The sequence below is a fragment of the Hippopotamus amphibius genome, chromosome 2, assembly GCF_030028045.1.
Source record: "Hippopotamus amphibius kiboko isolate mHipAmp2 chromosome 2, mHipAmp2.hap2, whole genome shotgun sequence".
NCBI lineage: Eukaryota > Metazoa > Chordata > Mammalia > Artiodactyla > Hippopotamidae > Hippopotamus > Hippopotamus amphibius.
The window spans coordinates 121,415,953-121,426,275 of NC_080187.1; positions in this window are offsets into that span (position 1 = coordinate 121,415,953).

A 10,323-nucleotide genomic window follows, 5' to 3' on the forward strand; every position below is an offset into this window, starting at 1 on the left:
TGTCAGGGGAGAGAAGGCCCTAGGAGGCCTTCGGGGACCTGCCACAACATAGCAGTGCTCAGGCAAAGGCACTCTGCTTTCTGTAGGCTGGATGCACACTGGAGTTTCTGCTTGAGGCAAGGAGAGCTCAGCTAGGCGAACCCTGGCTGAAGGCAAAGCAGAGAGTTTTTTGGTGGAGCGCTGGCACCATCTGCTGGCCGACAAGCATGGGAGCAGAAGCCTCGCTCCAAATGAGTTCCTGAGGAGCTTTCCAAGCAGGAGGCACGCTGGCTCCAAAAGCTTAGAGAGTCTTGCTTAGGACTACCCTGCGGCAACAGACTGGGTGCCAAGGGCATGTGGGTTGGAGGGTGCTCGGAAGCCACAGGGGAGGTTTTGGGCACCCAGAGCTCTCCGATGGAAAACACTGCAGGCCCGAGCATCCATGAACTCCTGCAAGGCTTTGGAGTGGGAAAGCTGTGCATAGCAGAAGGCTCCCTGCCAAGTGCTGCAGGACTTTGTGGATGGTGAAGCTGCAGCTGCCTTGCAGGCTTCTGGTCCAGGGCCGTGTGTGCCCCAGACCAGAATGCATTAGGAGGACCTCCTAGCAAGCGGCATGCAAGCACCCAGTTTCCTTGGCCTAGACTTGCCTGTGCACACCCAGGCCTGTCAGCAGTGAAGACAGCGCAGACAGCAAGGGGAGGTTTCAGGCAGCTAAGGGCCAGCAGGCATCCTGCTTGCAAGTGGGGTCATGACTGTTTTGTGCTCAGGCCCCAGTGGCCACGTGCACACACAGCCTCTGGACCTGCAGCGTCCCAGCAGGGCAAGAGACACACAGGCAACACCCTGGGGCCTCCTCGAATGAATGGTAATCCATCGAGGTCCTGCTGGCTGGCAGTGGCCTAGGCCTGCACAGGCCCTAGGGAGGCTGTGCTGAGGCTGGGATGGGTCCCATCCTAGCAGGGCCCAGGGCAAGCCTGGGACTGGAGGCCAGGCTGCAGGCTCATTCCAGCTAGGGCCTGGTGCAGAGAGCCTTCAGCTGCGACTTCCAGGGGGAATGGTCAGCGCAGTGGCTTTTGCCTGCAATCCATGAGCCTCACTCGATCTGCCCTGCCTGTCAGACCCACACTCCCTAGAAGTGTGTTCCTGAGGCAGTTGGACAGTTGGGGAAGTGGAGGCTCACCCAGCATGGGAGGCCTGCCTAGAACATTGCTCTGGGTACAAAGACGGTTCCCTGCACCTCTGGCCCTGGGGAGAGATTTTCTGCACACAGGAGACACTTGGCACACACAGGGTTTCCCCATGGAAAGCACTGTGAGAGAGAGTCGCCGCCAGGGATGCATGGCACTCTCCCATCGAAGCCCTCCATGCAGCAGGCTGTCATCAATTCGGCTGCTTCCCTTGGTGGCTGGAGAGACTTCAGCTCCTCTGGAGGCTCTGGGTCAATTGTCACTCCCCTTCGAGGAAATGAGGCTTGTGAGTTGAGGTCCTTGTGAAGAAGGGCAAGCAGCATGCTCCGTGCAATGAGACGCACGTGTGGTGTGAGAGGCTTGGCAGCAGAGAAGAAGCAAGAGGGGAAGCCAGAGAGGGGATGTGCATGCAGCTTGAAGGCCCCAGATCTCCTGCATCCCAGCCAGGGAATGCCGGCTCTGCCCACCAGGTCCCATTCACAAGTGGGCCCCCAGCTTGTGGATCTGCCCTTTCCCAGCCATGAAACCACACACAGGCTGCACCCTGAGCCCTGCCAAGGGTGAACTTTGCTCCCCACATGGGATGAATGGCACGACTGTGTTAGGGGACAGAAGGCCCTAGGAGGCCTTCAGGGAGCTGCCATGGCATAGCAGTGCTCAGGCAAAAGCACTCTGCTTTCTGTAGGCTGGAAGAACCCTGCAGTATCTACTTGAGGCAGAGAGAGTTCAGCTAGGCTATCCATGGCTGAAGGCAAAGCAGAGAGTTTTTTGGTGGAGCGCTGGCACCATCTGTTGGCCGACAAGCATGGGAGGAGAAGCCTCTCTCTAAATGAGTTCCTGAAGAGCTTTCCAAGCAGGAGGCACGCTGGCTCCAAAAGCTTCGAGAGTTCTGCTTAGGACTACCCTCTGGCAACAGAGTGGGTACCAAGGTCATGTGTTTTGGAAGGTTCTCAGAAACCACAGGGGAGGCTTTGGGCACCCAGTGCTCTCCGATGGAAAACGCTGCAGGCCCGAGCATCCATGAACTCCTCCAAGGCTTTGGATGGGAAAGATATCCATAGCAGAAGGCTCTCTGCCAAGTGCTGCAGGCCTTTGTGGATTGCGAAGCTGCAGCTGCCTTGCAGGCTTCTGGTCTAGGGGCGTGTGTGCCCCGGTCCACAATGCGTTAGGAGGAGCTCCTAGCAAGGGGCGAGCAAGCACCTCGTTTCCTTGGCATAGACTGGCCTGTGCACACAGAAGCCTGCCAGCAGTGAAGACAATGCAGACAGCAAGGGGGGGTGGCAGGCGGCTATGGGCCAGCAGGCGTCCTGCTTGAAAGTGGGGCCATGACTGTTTTGTGCTCAGGCCCCAGTGGCCACGTGCACACACAGCCTCTGGACCTGCAGCGCCCCAGCAGTGCAAGAGACACACAGGCCAACACCCTGGGTCCTTCTCGAATGAACAGCGCTCCAACGAGGTCCTCCTGGCTGGCAGTGGCCTAGGCCTGCACAGGCCCTAGGGTGGCCGTGCTGAGGCTGGGATGGGTCCTGACCAAGCAGGGCCCAGGGCAAGCCTGGGACTGGAGGCCAGGCTGCAGGCTCATTCCAGCTAGGGCCTGGTGCAGAGAGCCTTCAGCTGCGACTTCCAGGGGGAATGGTCAGCGCAGTGGCTTTTGCCTGCAATCCACGTTCCTCACTCGAGCCGCCCTGCCTGTGCGACCCACACTCCCTAGAAATGTGTTCCTGAGGCAGTTGGACAGTTGGGGAAGTGGAGGCTCACGCACCATGGGAGGCCTTCCTAGAACATTGCTCTGTGTCCAAAGAGCATTCCCTGCACTTCTGGTGCTGGGGAGAGATTTTCTGCACACAGGAGACACTTGGCACACACAATGTTTCCCCATGGAAAGCACTGTGAGAGAGAGTCGCCGCCAGGGTTGCATGGCACTCTCCCATCGAAGCCCTCCATGCAGCAGGCTGTCATAGACTCGGCTGCTGCCCTTGTTGTTTGGAGAGTCTGCAGCTCCTCTGGAGGCTCTGGAGCATTTCGCAGACCCCTCCAAGGAAATGAGGCTTGTGGGATGAGCTCCTTGCAAAGAATGGCAAGCATCCTGCTCCTTTCGATGAGACACACGTGTGGGGAGAGAGGCTTGGCAGCAGAGGAGAAGCAAGAGGGCAGCCAGGGAGGGGATGTGCATGCAGCTTGCAGGCCCCAGAGCTCCTGCTTCGCCAGCAGGGAATGACAGCTCGGCCCATCAGGCCCCATTCACATGTGGGCACCCAGCTTCCGGATCTGCCCTTTCCCAACCATGAAACTACACCCAGGCTGCACCGTGTGCCCTGTCAAGGTGGACCATTGCTCGCCAGGTGGGCTGAATGGCACGACTGTGTCAGGGGAGAGAAGGCCCTAGGAGGCCTTCGGGGACCTGCCACAACATAGCAGTGCTCAGGCAAAGGCACTCTGCTTTCTGTAGGCTGGATGCACACTGGAGTTTCTGCTTGAGGCAAGGAGAGCTCAGCTAGGCGAACCCTGGCTGAAGGCAAAGCAGAGAGTTTTTTGGTGGAGCGCTGGCACCATCTGCTGGCCGACAAGCATGGGAGCAGAAGCCTCGCTCCAAATGAGTTCCTGAGGAGCTTTCCAAGCAGGAGGCACGCTGGCTCCAAAAGCTTAGAGAGTCTTGCTTAGGACTACCCTGCGGCAACAGACTGGGTGCCAAGGGCATGTGGGTTGGAGGGTGCTCGGAAGCCACAGGGGAGGTTTTGGGCACCCAGAGCTCTCCGATGGAAAACACTGCAGGCCCGAGCATCCATGAACTCCTGCAAGGCTTTGGAGTGGGAAAGCTGTGCATAGCAGAAGGCTCCCTGCCAAGTGCTGCAGGACTTTGTGGATGGTGAAGCTGCAGCTGCCTTGCAGGCTTCTGGTCCAGGGCCGTGTGTGCCCCAGACCAGAATGCATTAGGAGGACCTCCTAGCAAGCGGCATGCAAGCACCCAGTTTCCTTGGCCTAGACTTGCCTGTGCACACCCAGGCCTGTCAGCAGTGAAGACAGCGCAGACAGCAAGCGGAGGTTTCAGGCAGCTAAGGGCCAGCAGGCATCCTGCTTGCAAGTGGGGTCATGACTGTTTTGTGCTCAGGCCCCAGTGGCCACGTGCACACACAGCCTCTGGACCTGCAGCGTCCCAGCAGGGCAAGAGACACACAGGCAACACCCTGGGGCCTCCTCGAATGAATGGTAATCCATCGAGGTCCTGCTGGCTGGCAGTGGCCTAGGCCTGCACAGGCCCTAGGGAGGCTGTGCTGAGGCTGGGATGGGTCCAATCCTAGCAGGACCCAGGGCAAGCCTGGGACTGGAGGCCAGGCTGCAGGCTCATTCCAGCTAGGGCCTGGTGCAGAGAGCCTTCAGCTGCGACTTCCAGGGGGAATGGTCAGCGCAGTGGCTTTTGCCTGCAATCCATGAGCCTCACTCGATCTGCCCTGCCTGTCAGACCCACACTCCCTAGAAGTGTGTTCCTGAGGCAGTTGGACAGTTGGGGAAGTGGAGGCTCACCCAGCATGGGAGGCCTGCCTAGAACATTGCTCTGGGTACAAAGACGGTTCCCTGCACCTCTGGCCCTGGGGAGAGATTTTCTGCACACAGGAGACACTTGGCACACACAGGGTTTCCACATGGAAAGCACTGTGAGAGAGAGTCGCCGCCAGGGATGCATGGCACTCTCCCATCGAAGCCCTCCATGCAGCAGGCTGTCATCAATTCGGCTGCTTCCCTTGGTGGCTGGAGAGACTTCAGCTCCTCTGGAGGCTCTGGGTCAATTGTCACTCCCCTTCGAGGAAATGAGGCTTGTGAGTTGAGGTCCTTGTGAAGAAGGGCAAGCAGCATGCTCCGTGCAATGAGACGCACGTGTGGTGTGAGAGGCTTGGCAGCAGAGAAGAAGCAAGAGCGGCTGCCAGAGAGGGGATGTGCATGCAGCTTGAAGGCCCCAGATCTCCTGCATCCCAGCCAGGGAATGCCGGCTCTGCCCACCAGGTCCCATTCACAAGTGGGCCCCCAGCTTGTGGATCTGCCCTTTCCCAGCCATGAAACCACACACAGGCTGCACCCTGAGCCCTGCCAAGGGTGAACTTTGCTCCCCGCATGGGATGAATGGCACGACTGTGTTAGGGGACAGAAGGCCCTAGGAGGCCTTCAGGGAGCTGCCATGGCATAGCAGTGCTCAGGCAAAAGCACTCTGCTTTCTGTAGGCTGGAAGAACCCTGCAGTATCTACTTGAGGCAGAGAGAGTTCAGCTAGGCTATCCATGGCTGAAGGCAAAGCAGAGGGTTTTTTGGTGGAGCGCTGGCACCATCTGTTGGCCGACAAGCATGGGAGGAGAAGCCTCTCTCCAAATGAGTTCCTGAGGAGCTTTCCAAGCAGGAGGCACGCTGGCTCCAAAAGCTTCGAGAGTTCTGCTTAGGACTACCCTCCGGCAACAGAGTGGGTACCAAGGTCATGTGTTTTGGAAGGTTCTCAGAAACCACAGAGGAGGCTTTGGGCACCCAGTGCTCTCCGATGGAAAACGCTGCAGGGCCGAGCATCCATGAACTCCTCCAAGGCTTTGGATGGGAAAGATATCCATAGCAGAAGGCTCTCTGCCAAGTGCTGCAGGCCTTTGTGGATTGCGAAGCTGCAGCTGCCTTGCAGGCTTCTGGTCTAGGGGCGTGTGTGCCCCGGTCCACAATGCGTTAGGAGGAGCTCCTAGCAAGGGGAGAGCAAGCACCTCGTTTCCTTGGCATAGACTGGCCTGTGCACACAGAAGCCTGCCAGCAGTGAAGACAACGCAGACAGCAAGGGGGGGTGGCAGGCGGCTATGGGCCGGCAGGCGTCCTGCTTGAAAGTGGGGCCATGACTGTTTTGTGCTCAGGCCCCAGTGGCCACGTGCACACACAGCCTCTGGACCTGCAGCGTCCCAGCAGTGCAAGAGACACACAGGCAACACCCTGGGTCCTTCTCGAATGAACAGCGCTCCAACGAGGTCCTCCTGGCTGGCAGTGGCCTAGGCCTGCACAGGCCCTAGGGTGGCCGTGCTGAGGCTGGGATGGGTCCTGACCAAGCAGGGCCCAGGGCAAGCCTGGGACTGGAGGCCAGGCTGCAGGCTCATTCCAGCTAGGGCCTGGTGCAGAGAGCCTTCAGCTGCGACTTCCAGGGGGAATGGTCAGCGCAGTGGCTTTTGCCTGCAATCCACGTTCCTCACTCGAGCCGCCCTGCCTGTGCGACCCACACTCCCTAGAAATGTGTTCCTGAGGCAGTTGGACAGTTGGGGAAGTGGAGGCTCACGCACCATGGGAGGCCTTCCTAGAACATTGCTCTGTGTCCAAAGAGCATTCCCTGCACTTCTGGCCCTGGGGAGAGATTTTCTGCACACAGGAGACACTTGGCACACACAATGTTTCCCCATGGAAAGCACTGTGAGAGAGAGTCGCCGCCAGGGTTGCATGGCACTCTCCCATCGAAGCCCTCCATGCAGCAGGCTGTCATAGACTCGGCTGCTGCCCTTGTTGTTTGGAGAGTCTGCAGCTCCTCTGGAGGCTCTGGAGCATTTCGCAGACCCCTCCAAGGAAATGAGGCTTGTGGGATGAGCTCCTTGCAAAGAATGGCAAGCATCCTGCTCCTTTCGATGAGACACACGTGTGGGGAGAGAGGCTTGGCAGCAGAGGAGAAGCAAGAGGGCAGCCAGGGAGGGGATGTGCATGCAGCTTGCAGGCCCCAGAGCTCCTGCTTCGCAAGCAGGGAATGACAGCTCGGCCCATCAGGCCCCATTCACATGTGGGCACCCAGCTTCCGGATCTGCCCTTTCCCAACCATGAAACTACACCCAGGCTGCACCGTGTGCCCTGTCAAGGTGGACCATTGCTCGCCAGGTGGGCTGAATGGCACGACTGTGTCAGGGGAGAGAAGGCCCTAGGAGGCCTTCGGGGACCTGCCACAACATAGCAGTGCTCAGGCAAAGGCACTCTGCTTTCTGTAGGCTGGATGCACACTGGAGTTTCTGCTTGAGGCAAGGAGAGCTCAGCTAGGCGAACCCTGGCTGAAGGCAAAGCAGAGAGTTTTTTGGTGGAGCGCTGGCACCATCTGCTGGCCGACAAGCATGGGAGCAGAAGCCTCGCTCCAAATGAGTTCCTGAGGAGCTTTCCAAGCAGGAGGCACGCTGGCTCCAAAAGCTTAGAGAGTCTTGCTTAGGACTACCCTGCGGCAACAGACTGGGTGCCAAGGGCATGTGGGTTGGAGGGTGCTCGGAAGCCACAGGGGAGGTTTTGGGCACCCAGAGCTCTCCGATGGAAAACACTGCAGGCCCGAGCATCCATGAACTCCTGCAAGGCTTTGGAGTGGGAAAGCTGTGCATAGCAGAAGGCTCCCTGCCAAGTGCTGCAGGACTTTGTGGATGGTGAAGCTGCAGCTGCCTTGCAGGCTTCTGGTCCAGGGCCGTGTGTGCCCCAGACCAGAATGCATTAGGAGGACCTCCTAGCAAGCGGCATGCAAGCACCCAGTTTCCTTGGCCTAGACTTGCCTGTGCACACCCAGGCCTGTCAGCAGTGAAGACAGCGCAGACAGCAAGGGGAGGTTTCAGGCAGCTAAGGGCCAGCAGGCATCCTGCTTGCAAGTGGGGTCATGACTGTTTTGTGCTCAGGCCCCAGTGGCCACGTGCACACACAGCCTCTGGACCTGCAGCGTCCCAGCAGGGCAAGAGACACACAGGCAACACCCTGGGGCCTCCTCGAATGAATGGTAATCCATCGAGGTCCTGCTGGCTGGCAGTGGCCTAGGCCTGCACAGGCCCTAGGGAGGCTGTGCTGAGGCTGGGATGGGTCCCATCCTAGCAGGGCCCAGGGCAAGCCTGGGACTGGAGGCCAGGCTGCAGGCTCATTCCAGCTAGGGCCTGGTGCAGAGAGCCTTCAGCTGCGACTTCCAGGGGGAATGGTCAGCGCAGTGGCTTTTGCCTGCAATCCATGAGCCTCACTCGATCTGCCCTGCCTGTCAGACCCACACTCCCTAGAAGTGTGTTCCTGAGGCAGTTGGACAGTTGGGGAAGTGGAGGCTCACCCAGCATGGGAGGCCTGCCTAGAACATTGCTCTGGGTACAAAGACGGTTCCCTGCACCTCTGGCCCTGGGGAGAGATTTTCTGCACACAGGAGACACTTGGCACACACAGGGTTTCCCCATGGAAAGCACTGTGAGAGAGAGTCGCCGCCAGGGATGCATGGCACTCTCCCATCGAAGCCCTCCATGCAGCAGGCTGTCATCAATTCGGCTGCTTCCCTTGGTGGCTGGAGAGACTTCAGCTCCTCTGGAGGCTCTGGGTCAATTGTCACTCCCCTTCGAGGAAATGAGGCTTGTGAGTTGAGGTCCTTGTGAAGAAGGGCAAGCAGCATGCTCCGTGCAATGAGACGCACGTGTGGTGTGAGAGGCTTGGCAGCAGAGAAGAAGCAAGAGGGGAAGCCAGAGAGGGGATGTGCATGCAGCTTGAAGGCCCCAGATCTCCTGCATCCCAGCCAGGGAATGCCGGCTCTGCCCACCAGGTCCCATTCACAAGTGGGCCCCCAGCTTGTGGATCTGCCCTTTCCCAGCCATGAAACCACACACAGGCTGCACCCTGAGCCCTGCCAAGGGTGAACTTTGCTCCCCACATGGGATGAATGGCACGACTGTGTTAGGGGACAGAAGGCCCTAGGAGGCCTTCAGGGAGCTGCCATGGCATAGCAGTGCTCAGGCAAAAGCACTCTGCTTTCTGTAGGCTGGAAGAACCCTGCAGTATCTACTTGAGGCAGAGAGAGTTCAGCTAGGCTATCCATGGCTGAAGGCAAAGCAGAGAGTTTTTTGGTGGAGCGCTGGCACCATCTGTTGGCCGACAAGCATGGGAGGAGAAGCCTCTCTCTAAATGAGTTCCTGAAGAGCTTTCCAAGCAGGAGGCACGCTGGCTCCAAAAGCTTCGAGAGTTCTGCTTAGGACTACCCTCTGGCAACAGAGTGGGTACCAAGGTCATGTGTTTTGGAAGGTTCTCAGAAACCACAGGGGAGGCTTTGGGCACCCAGTGCTCTCCGATGGAAAACGCTGCAGGCCCGAGCATCCATGAACTCCTCCAAGGCTTTGGATGGGAAAGATATCCATAGCAGAAGGCTCTCTGCCAAGTGCTGCAGGCCTTTGTGGATTGCGAAGCTGCAGCTGCCTTGCAGGCTTCTGGTCTAGGGGCGTGTGTGCCCCGGTCCACAATGCGTTAGGAGGAGCTCCTAGCAAGGGGCGAGCAAGCACCTCGTTTCCTTGGCATAGACTGGCCTGTGCACACAGAAGCCTGCCAGCAGTGAAGACAATGCAGACAGCAAGGGGGGGTGGCAGGCGGCTATGGGCCAGCAGGCGTCCTGCTTGAAAGTGGGGCCATGACTGTTTTGTGCTCAGGCCCCAGTGGCCACGTGCACACACAGCCTCTGGACCTGCAGCGCCCCAGCAGTGCAAGAGACACACAGGCCAACACCCTGGGTCCTTCTCGAATGAACAGCGCTCCAACGAGGTCCTCCTGGCTGGCAGTGGCCTAGGCCTGCACAGGCCCTAGGGTGGCCGTGCTGAGGCTGGGATGGGTCCTGACCAAGCAGGGCCCAGGGCAAGCCTGGGACTGGAGGCCAGGCTGCAGGCTCATTCCAGCTAGGGCCTGGTGCAGAGAGCCTTCAGCTGCGACTTCCAGGGGGAATGGTCAGCGCAGTGGCTTTTGCCTGCAATCCACGTTCCTCACTCGAGCCGCCCTGCCTGTGCGACCCACACTCCCTAGAAATGTGTTCCTGAGGCAGTTGGACAGTTGGGGAAGTGGAGGCTCACGCACCATGGGAGGCCTTCCTAGAACATTGCTCTGTGTCCAAAGAGCATTCCCTGCACTTCTGGTGCTGGGGAGAGATTTTCTGCACACAGGAGACACTTGGCACACACAATGTTTCCCCATGGAAAGCACTGTGAGAGAGAGTCGCCGCCAGGGTTGCATGGCACTCTCCCATCGAAGCCCTCCATGCAGCAGGCTGTCATAGACTCGGCTGCTGCCCTTGTTGTTTGGAGAGTCTGCAGCTCCTCTGGAGGCTCTGGAGCATTTCGCAGACCCCTCCAAGGAAATGAGGCTTGTGGGATGAGCTCCTTGCAAAGAATGGCAAGCATCCTGCTCCTTTCGAT